Consider the following 7,718-nt stretch of genomic DNA (forward strand, 5'->3'; position numbering starts at 1 on the left):
CCCGAGACCTGTTGTCTGTGGTTATTCAATTGGTTGTGGACACTGCGTGGGGGTGGATAGCAGTGAACGGAATAGCCCGATATCAGTGCTGTTGCAACAAAAGTTGCGTCACGAACAGGATATATTCCTCTGTGCCTTTCTACTATTGTGGCACTACAAGCCTCAGAAGTGCTTATTAACCCATATCTTGCCAGTGTATTTGTAGGGGAGGTGACCTGACGGACGGATGGACTTGTCAGTATAGAGAAGAAAAGGTTTGCACAGTTTTGGTAGGTGTCAGTTACTACAGTGGGGAAACAGCTAGGAAAGTGTAGTGGACGTGCAGTACCATGGGTTGACCATTAGAGGGCAGAGAGGAGTGTGAGTAAAGGACTTGACAGACTTGACATCAGCTTAGGGCTTAGGAAACCATTAGTCATGGGGGCGGAGTTACAGGGAATCGGGTTTGATATAAACTTGAAGGAGGGTTCCAGAAAGTTTCAGTCCCCAGGGGGAGCTCAAGTGACAAGAGTACTACGACAGTCTGTGCACTCTGAGGAAAACCAAAGCAGGGGGGACTGAGGAGAGAGAACGTCAGGGGGGTGGTCCTGACAGGAAAGTACCGCAGAAAAGATGAGGCACTGAGGTAACGCATACCGTATTGAGAGAGACGACTGTTCAGTAGAAGTACTGTTGGTTTACGGGCCTAAGGCGGCCACAGTGACGGATCTGACAGGAGCGTCGACGAGTGAAGAGGGGACAGTGTATACATACACATCCCCAGTGTAACATACGGTGTGCAGGGAGCGGCTCTGGGAATGGAGGGCCTATAAGTAAAGTGAAGAAGTGCAGTGAAGGGCGGTGTACTGCGGAGGCCGTCAAGTGGGCGGCAAGAGAGAATAAAACTTTGACCTGTTGTGCCCGACATTTGCCTCCATCGTGTCTCTGTTACATCTCTGCGCGGTAAGAAGAGGGACCACCCCCAGCTCGGCCCCACGACTCTATATATTCTAAAGACTGTTTCCTGGTATATGCTACTGCTGCCTGTATCTGCCTGTGGAGTAAAGCTAAGTTCAGATTCTCATTCACAGCAGTGCTTTTTTTCAAGAGGGGGAGCCTTTCATCCTAAAAGACTGTAAAATTATATGTTGAACTGTATTCTGAAATATTACAAATATGGCCCCCGTTGTCTAAGGGACCCATGTACTCAGCTAAGCTTGTGCTGAGTCATCCCATAGTGGGCGGAACCATGGAAATGGTGCCAAAATTGCCCCTTCCCACTTGCATAGACTCTTCTTTGGCCTTCTGTCATTCCTGCCAGGAGGTGCTGCCTCTCCTAAGTGAAGAGTTGTAATCCTGCCCCCAGTAGGTAGGACTGCTGCAGAGAGCTCAGTGCAGTGAAGAAAAAAGTGTCTTTGGATTTTCTCTCAGAATGTGTCTGCAGTGAGCAGAAGGTTAACCTCATTCTGACAGAATTCACCCTGGGCCCTGAAGCAACCTCTATTGTTTCTACTGACCAGAGGACATCTTCCAATTTGCTTGCATAAACTATGGATGATAAGACTGGAGCTGCTGTACTTTGATCTGCCCACATGCCTCCACCTGCAGAGCTGCACCTGTTGGAATACAAGGAGCCTGTGCTGCCCTCTCAGTAGGTGAGGATGCCAAATTCTCCAGCCAGGCACATGATGACCCGGATCCAGGACCGAGAGAACAATTAAAAGAACAATTTACATTTTACTCAAAAATATACCTATAAAGAGAAAAAATACACTATGATTGCCCTCCTGGTTTAACATACAGTATGATTGTCATTCACAACCCCAATACATGATGGTAGTCATTCACAGCCTCCATATAGTATCATGACCACTCTGACAATGTTAATACTTTATGAAGTTTTCCCAAATTCTTAAAATAGTATGATGTTCCCCCCATAACTTCCATATAGAATAATGGACCCTTTTACAACCCCAATTCTGATAGTTTCTTCACACTATAAATAAATGGCATTAAGATCCAACTATCTGACTTGACACAAGAGACAGACGGCATTCAAGCAATGAACAGCGGTATGCTTAGCTTTGGGTTATGGTGCACAGCATTGTAAAAACATCCATAATCAGAAAAAATGCGGCACTCACCCGTAAGCTATAATAAAATGCTGTCTTTATTCAACCATGCTTGGTATATGGACACAGTTCATGGGACAAACAGGTAAGGGAAGACAGCAGGGATGGAAGTGGATGACGATTGTTTCGCGTCAAGAGACACTTCTACGGGTCTACTTGGACCTGTATAAGCATCTCTTGACGCGAAAAGATCGTCGCCACTTCCGTCCCTGCTGTCTTCCCTTACCTGTTTGTCCCATGAACTGTGTCCATATACGAAGCATGGTTTAATAAAGGACTGCATTTTATTATAGTTTATGGGTGAGTGCCACATTTTTTTCTATTTTTTCTGATATTATGTCCACCTTAGTCCATAAAAAAGCAACGTATACTCAGTTAATCCAGCCTCCAAGTTCACTACAGCTGCTGTCTTCTATCCTGTTCTACAGCGGATACCAGCGACATGATACAATAATGTCTTCACTCCAACCAACATCCCTTGCATAACACTGGCATACAGAGGTACCCAGCAGCCAGCTGAGTAAGCAACAGAGGAAGGAGCTGCTGGCTCTGTGGTCCACCATAGCTAACAGTACCACCATTCTGAAAACAGCAGCTAACAGTTTCTTAATTGATGGGGTCCATGACCATTCTGCAAGCCATGGTGGCAATGGCTCTAGCAGTGATAGTTGCACTTTGAGCCAGGACGAATCTTGTCTAACATCAGGAATAACAATGATGATAATGATGATTCTGTGGTGGACAAGACCTAGGAATCATGCAGGAGTGCCAATGAGGAGAGGGGTGTTGGCACAGGAAATGCACAATACAGGCAATGTGCTACTAAAAGATCCTTTTGTGCAGAACCTTTTTGTTCGGTGATGATTCACATGCTGTTGATGGAAGAGCTTAAACGTTGCCTAAAAACTGTGTTGGTGGACTTCGAAGTGGCTATTTCTAAGTAGGTGTGAGAATTCTTTTCCTTGTTGCTGGAGTAAACAATTTATTGCTGTGAGCAGGCTGTGCTGTTGGAAACAAATTTTCCAGATATTGGCACACATCTACTACATAACTGTCAGCACATGAAACAGCATCATGTGTTAATGCATGTAAAGCAAACTGACCAGCAAGATGAACATGGCTCAAGCTACACTCCTTCTCCTTGTGCTCTTCCTTATGGTAAGTGATCTGCACTCTCATAAGTGTCATGTAGTTGTCCTTGGCCACATCACATCCTCAGAGCCTAAGATAAAAACAAAATGTTCATATACACTGTATTAAGTAAATAAATAAATAAATAGTAACAGTACATGTAAATAACCTAGTGGGCTCAGTTAACACTATTTTGATCAAAAAAGCATAAAAGCCATCCACTGCAGCAATTACCTAATCGGAACGAACCCTACCGTGAGTGTGAGTCAGCAGATGTCAAAATAGATGTAGGCAGAGCAGGACCCCAGACTCGACTGTTCAGACACCTGGCAATGGAAAGCTATTTAAACAAAATGAACAGCCCAAACAGAGGGAGTCACGCCACTGTTTGTACAATGTACTAAAACTAAAGCAAAACCAAAGAAACGAGGCAAAGCATATGAAGGAAAAATGGCGTCACTTCTAAAGGCTCAAGAAAAGAAGGATTTTATTTAGCAAGACATAAAAAAGTGTTATAAAACTGACTCATTTCTGGCTTCCAGGATCATCAGAAACAACACATATGTTGTTATAAGTGCAATGTGTACATACACATTCACACTGCGTCAATTTAAAGACAGAAATGTGTTGGTATCTTTGGTTTTGTTAATCGGTCTCAGTACTTCTGCGCCTACACATTGCACTTTTACTAAAATATGCTTGGACTCAGTTCATTGAATCAATTTAAAAAGCTACAATTTGAAAAAGTACAAGCTGCTGTGATTGTACTATATGCAGATCAAAAAGTGCACTTAGCCATTTCATGAGTACTCACGAGCCACAGCAAGTTTTATCCAAACCAGGACCCTCAGCTGTCAGCTTTATCATGGCTCATCCCGACTTGTTTTTTATTACTATTTAAATAAATAGTTTAAAAAAATGGCATGGGGTCTCCCCCATTTTTGACAACCAGCCAAACTAAATCAGACAGCTGGGGCTGGTATTTTCACGGTGGTAAATGGCCATGGATACTGTGTGGAAAAAAAGTATTTAGTCAGCCACCAATTGTGCAAGTTCTCCCACTTAAAAAGATGAGTGAGGCCTGTAATTGACATCATAGGTAGACCACAACTATGAGAGTCAAAATGAGAAAACAAATCCAGAAAATCACCTTGTCTCATTTGGCAAGATTTATTTTGCAAATTATGGTGGAAAATAAGTATTTGCTCACCTAAAACATGCAATATTTCTGGCTCTCACGGACTGGTAACTTCTTCTTTAAGAGGCTCCTCTGTCCTCCACTCATTACCTGTAGTAATGGCACCTGTTTGAACTTATTATCAGTATAAAAGACCACTAACTCTACTATGGTGAAGACCAAAGAGCTGTCGAAGGCCACCAAAAATAAAATTGCAGCCCTGCATCATGCTAGGAAGACTGAATCTGCAATAGGCAAGCAGCTTGGTGTGATGAAACCAACTGTGGGAGTAATAATAAGAAAATTGAAGACATACAAGACTGATAATCTCCCTCGATCTTGGGCTCCATGCAAGATCTCATCCTGTGGGGTCAAAATGATCACAAGAACGGTGAGCAAAAATCCCAGAACCACACGGGGGACCCAGTGAATTACCTGCAAAGAGCTGAGACCACCATAAGAAAGGCTACCATCAGTAACACACTACGCTGCCAGAGACTCAGATCCTGCAGTGCCAAACGTGTCCCCCTGCTTAAGCCAGTACATGTACGGGCCCATATGAAGTTTGTTAGAGAGCATTTAGATTATCCAGCAGAGTATTGGGAAACTGGCATACGGTCTGATGAAACCAAAGTACAACTGTTTGGTAGAAACAAAACTCGCTGTGTTTTGAGGAAACAGAGTTGTATCCCATGAACACCATACCTACTGTGAAGCATGGGGGTGGCAATATCATGCTTTGGGGCTGTTTCTCTGCAAAGGGACCAGAACAATTGATCCGTGTACATGAAAGAATGAATCGGGTCATGTATCATGACATTTTGGGTGCAAAACTCCTATCAGCAAGGGCATTGAAGATTAAATGTGGTTGGGTCTTTCAGCATGATAATGATCCCAAGCACACCACCAGGGCAAAGAAGGAGTGGCTTTGTAAGAAGCATATGAAGGTCCTGGAGTGGTCTAGTCAGTCTCTAGATCTCCACCCTTTAGAAAACCTTTGGAGGGATTTGAAAGTCCGTGTTGCCCAGTGACAGGCCCAAAACATCAGTACTCTAGTGGAGATCTGCATGGAGGAATGGGCCAGAATAACATCAACAGTGTGTGTCAACTCTATGAAGACTTAAAGAAAATGTTTGACCTCTGTCATTGCCAACAAAGGATATATAACAAAATATTGAGATGAACTTTTGTTAATGACCAAATACTTATTTTTCACCATAATTAGAAAAAAAAATCTTGCCAAATCAGACAAGGTGATTTTCTGGATTTGTTTTCTCATTTTGACTCTCATACATTAGTTGAGGTCCACCTATGATGTCAATTACAGGCCTCTCTCATCTTTTTAAGTGGGAGAACTAGCAAAATTGAAAGCTGACTAAATACTTTTTTCCTCACTGTATTTGCCCCCCAGCCTAAAAATATCAGCCCGCAGCCGGCCCTGAAGAGGTGCAACTATTCTGGTGCTTTGCATAGCTCTTGCAACATGCCCTGTCACGGTGGCAAGTGGGGTTCAGATTTCTGGGGTTGATGTCACCTTGTATTTTCAGATGACATCAAGTCCAGCAGTTAGTAACAGAGAGCTGTTCATAAGACGCCTATCCATTGCTAACCCCATAGTGATAATAATAAAAAAACCACTCAGAATAAAGTCCTGTATTTGAAATAAAAATGCACACCATTTTACAGATTTATTTAAAAATAAACAGTTATATTCACTTAAGGTCCATTCCATTGAAGCCCTGGTCCACTGTAAAAAACAGACAATAACAAACATCAAAAATACTCACCTAACATCCATTTCATTGAAGCCCTGGTCTACTGTACAAAGACAAAAATAAATAACAACAATATCCCTCACCTGTCTAACATAGTGACCCACACCATAATCCAAGTCTGCGATAATTGGTTTTTAACCACATAACCCCAAGAGTGGTTTGCACATTAATGAACGGGCCAATTTTTAAAATTCTAACCACTGTCCCTTTATAAGGTAATAACTCTGGAACACTTCCCTTGATCCTGGTAATTCTGACAATGTTTTCTCATGACATATTGTACTTCATGTTAGTGGTAAAATTTATTTGATATAACTTGCATTTATTTGTGGAAAAAAAACGGAAATTTGGTGAACATTTTGCAATTTTCCAACTTTAAATTTTCATGCCCTTAAATCACAGAGATATGGCACACAAAATATTTAATAAGTAACATTTCCCACATGTTTACTTTACATCAGCACAATTTTGGAACCAAATTTTTTTTGTTAGGAAGTTCTAAGGGTTAAAATTTGACCAGCGATTTATCATTTTTACAACACCATTTTTTTTAGGGACCACATCACTTTGAGGAGTCTATATAAGAAAAAATACAGAAAAAATGACACCATTCTAAAAACTACACACCTCAAGGTACTCAAAACCACATTCAAAAAGTTTATTAACCCTTCAGGTGCTTCACAGGAATTTTTTGAATATTTAAAAAAATGAACATTTAACTTTTTTCACAAAAAAATTACTTCAGGTCCAATATTTTTTATTTTACCAATGGTAACAGGACAAATTGGACCCTAAAAGTTATCGTGCAATTTGTTCTAAGTACACTGATACCTGATATAGGCGGGGGAACCACTGTGCATGGCAAAGCTCGGAAGGGAAGGAGCGCCACTTGACATTTTAAACGCAAAATTGGCTGGAATTGAGATCCGACTCCATGTCGCATTTGGATAGCCCCTGATGTGCCTAAACAGTGGAAACCCCTTACAAGTGACCCCATTTTGGAAAATAGGCCCCCTAAGGAACTTATCTAGATGTGTGGTGAGAACTTTGACCCCAAGGGTTTCACAGAAGTTTATAACGTACAGCCGTATAATAAAAAATCATATTTTTTCAAAAAAAATGATCTTTTCACCCCTCAATTTTCATTTTCCCAAGGGAAACAGGACCCCAAAAGTTATTGTGCAATTTGTGCTGAGTATGCTGATACCCCAAAAGTGGAGATAAAGCACTGTTTGTGTGCATGACAGAGCTCATAAGGGAATGAGCGCCATTTGACTTTTTCAATGCAGAATTAGCTGGACCCCATGTCGCATTTGGAGAGCCCTTGATGTGCCTGAAGAGTGGAAACCCCCACAGTTGTCCCCATTTTGGAAACTAGACCCCCCAAGGAACTTGTCTAGATGTGTTGTTAGAACTTTGAACCCCCAAGGGCTTCACAGAAGTTTATAACATACAGCCGTAAAATTAAAAAATCATATTTTTTCCCAAAAAATAATCTTTCCACCCCCAGTTTTTATTTTGCCA

At 41.7% G+C, this 7,718-nt stretch overlaps 1 long non-coding RNA gene across 1 annotated transcript; it reads right to left on the minus strand.

The window, feature by feature from the left end:
• Positions 1–3,064: 3,064 nt before the first annotated feature.
• Positions 3,065–3,570, minus strand: LOC141048221 (uncharacterized). The gene is made up of 3 exons (XR_012219994.1): positions 3,497–3,570; positions 3,215–3,333; positions 3,065–3,115 (listed from the first exon to the last, which is right to left on the minus strand). It is a non-coding gene; the product is annotated as an uncharacterized lncRNA (long non-coding RNA).
• Positions 3,571–7,718: the final 4,148 nt, after the last annotated feature.

This window comes from Dendrobates tinctorius, unplaced genomic scaffold (genome assembly GCF_039654945.1).
Source record: "Dendrobates tinctorius isolate UK_male_01 unplaced genomic scaffold, ASM3965494v1 ptg000133l, whole genome shotgun sequence".
NCBI lineage: Eukaryota > Metazoa > Chordata > Amphibia > Anura > Dendrobatidae > Dendrobates > Dendrobates tinctorius.